The 2,899-nt window shown below is 37.0% G+C and overlaps 1 pseudogene; it reads right to left on the bottom strand.

Moving 5' to 3' along the window:
- Nucleotides 1-2,083: 2,083 nt before the first annotated feature.
- Nucleotides 2,084-2,586, bottom strand: LOC128592713 (60S ribosomal protein L21-like; annotated as a pseudogene).
- Between the last annotated feature and the right edge of the window lie 313 nt (nucleotides 2,587-2,899).

Here is a 2,899-nt window from a genome sequence, read left to right on the forward strand (position 1 = left end):
TTTGTACCTTTTGTTTGTATCCCTGTGGTTGCAGCTCACCTCAACGGGGTTGACATGTGTTCTTCAACCTTCTCTCTTAGTGCAGCTCAAATCCACCAGGTTACTTGCTGAATTTTTGTCCTTTAACTCTCCTTCTGGATGGGAGCTTCTGTGGAAAGCTGGCTTCAGTCAGCCATCTTGTCTCCGTGGCAAATCTTAACATCGTTTGACTATTGTCTGTATATATAAAGGCTACTGATTTATGAATGTTGATTTTGTAACCTGAGATGCTGCTGTATTCCTTGATCACTTCTAAGAATTTTGTAGTAGAATCCTTGGTGTTTTCCAGATATACAATCATATCATCTGCAAAGAGCAAAAATTTGATCTCTTCTGACCCTATTCACATACCCTTGATTGCCTTTTCTTCCCTAATTGCAATGGCTAAAATTTTCATTACAATGTTAAAGAGTAGTGGAGACAGTGGGCAAACTTGCCTGGTTCCTGATCTGAGTGGAAATGATTTCAATTTAACTCCATTCAATACGATATTGGCTGTGAGTTTGCTGTAGATGGCCTCTATCAGTTTAAGTAATGTCTCTTCTATACCAATTTTCTTAAGTGTTCAGATCATGAAGAGATGCTGGATATTATCAAAAGGTTTTTCTGCATCAATTGAGAGAATTGTATGGTCTTTGTTTTTTAATTTGTTTATGTGCTGAATTATATTTATACATTAACGTATATTGAACCAGCCTTGAGACCCTGGGATAAAACCGACTTGGTTATTATGTATAATTTGTTTGCTGTGTTGCTGGATTCTGTTTGTTAGGATCTTGTTGAATATTTTTGCATCTATATTCATTAGTGATATTGGTCTATAATTTTCTTTTCTTGTTGGGTCTTTTCCTGGTTTGAGGATCAGAGTGATGTTTGCGTCATAGAATGTGTTGGGTAGTCTTCCTTCTTTTTCTATATTTTGGAACAGGTTGAGTAACATAGGTACTAGTTCCTCTTTAAAGTTTGGTAGAATTCTGATGTGAAGCCATCTGGTCCCGGGCTTTTTGTTTTAGAGAGATTTTGTATGGTTGATGCTATTTCAGAACTTGATATAGGCCTGCTCAACATTTCCACTTGATTGTGGCTAAGCTTTGGAAGGTGATGTGCTTCCAAGTTTTAGTCAATTTCCTTCAGATATTCATATTTCTGAGAATAATGTTTTTCTTATAATATTCATTAAGGATTTTTTGAATTTCTGAGGAGTCTGTTGTTATTTCGTCTTTGTCATTTCAGATTGATGAAATTAGAGATTTTACTCTTTTTTCCTGTTTAGGTTAGCCACAGGTTTATTTATTTTATTGACTTTTTCAGAAAACCAACTTTTTGATTTATTGATCGGTTGTATAATTCTTTTGTTTTTAATTTAATTTTATTCTGCTCTAATTTTGCTTATTTATTTTTTTCTACTGGGTTTGGGGTGGAATGTTCTTCCTTTTCCAGTTACTTGAGATGTCCCATTAAGTTATTAACTTCCTCTCTTTCCATTCACTTCAGGAAGATTTGTAGTGCTATAAATTTCCCTCTTACGACTGCCTTTGCACTATCCCAGAGGGTCTGATAATATTTTTCCTCATTGTCATTTTGTTCCAAAAATTTGGCAATCTCATCTTATCTTAATCTCATCTATGCCCCAGCTATCATTCAGCATAAGGTTATTTAACTTCCATTTTTTTTTTTTTTTTGGACACATTAAAATTTGCTTTAATACTTCTTTGGTGGGAAAAAAAACCCACACTTGTAGTGAATGAACAAGAAACATTTTTGTGCAAGTATTTGTATCTATCATGCCATGAATTCATAGGGGAAGAGGTTCCAGTAGCTCAGGGAGGCATCTTGCCATTTAATGTGACAAACTGTTGATTGACATTTGCATTCATGAGAAATAGGTCCTAGCACCTTGTTACACTGTTACATAGGGACTATTGGTTATCTTGTGTGCCCCTACTGTACACATATTATGCCATGAGCTCATGGGGAGTAAATAGGTCCTTGCTCCTAAAAACATGGGTCTACTAGTACTCCTGTGTGCTATGTTATATGCTTATTATGCCATGAATTCATAGGGAATGGGTTCGAGGAGCTCAGGCTCCTTTCCGTTAGTTCTCACAAAGTGGGCTTCCCTGGGTGGCGTGGCTGGCCCGGCTGGCGCGGCTGGCGCTTCAGTTGAACCTAGGTACATTTCTCTTTGGCTTCCTTCTTTTTCTGATCATTTTCCTTCACATGTTTCAGGAAGCTATCTTGGCTCTTAGAGTGCTTAATATGCTCAATATGAACATTAATCCTCTTCACAAGGATCTTGCCCTTAACTTGTTTGTTTACAACAATGCCAACAGCATGCTGGGTAACATTGTAAACTCTTCCAGTTTTGCCATGGTAACATTTGTGTGGCATGCCTTTTTGAACAGTACCCATTCCCTTGATGTCTACAATATCACCTTTCTTGTAGATTGGCACATAAGTGGCCAAAGGAACAACTCCATGTTTTCTAAAAGGCCTAGAGAACATGTATCAGGTGCCTCTCCTCTTTCCCTTTGTGTTTGTCATTTTGGTGAATTACTGGAAGATGGTGTCTCCAGCCAAAAGGCAACTTCCATGTTTTTGTATGAGTATGCAGATTCCTGTTGTTACTGAGTTCAAATTTTATTCCATGGTGGTCTGAGAACATGTAGGGAATAATCTCTATTTCTTTAAATTTACTGAGGTTAGATTTGTGACCTAAGATGTGATCGATTTTGGAGTATGTTCCATTGGCTGATGAGAAGTATGTGTACTCAGTTTTGTTGGGATGAAATGTTCTGTAGATGTCTGCTAAATCCAAATGTTGAATGGTTAGGTTTAAATCTAAAATTTCTTTGCTCAG

The sequence above is a fragment of the Nycticebus coucang genome, chromosome 8 (genome assembly GCF_027406575.1).
Source record: "Nycticebus coucang isolate mNycCou1 chromosome 8, mNycCou1.pri, whole genome shotgun sequence".
NCBI classification, from domain to species: domain Eukaryota; kingdom Metazoa; phylum Chordata; class Mammalia; order Primates; family Lorisidae; genus Nycticebus; species Nycticebus coucang.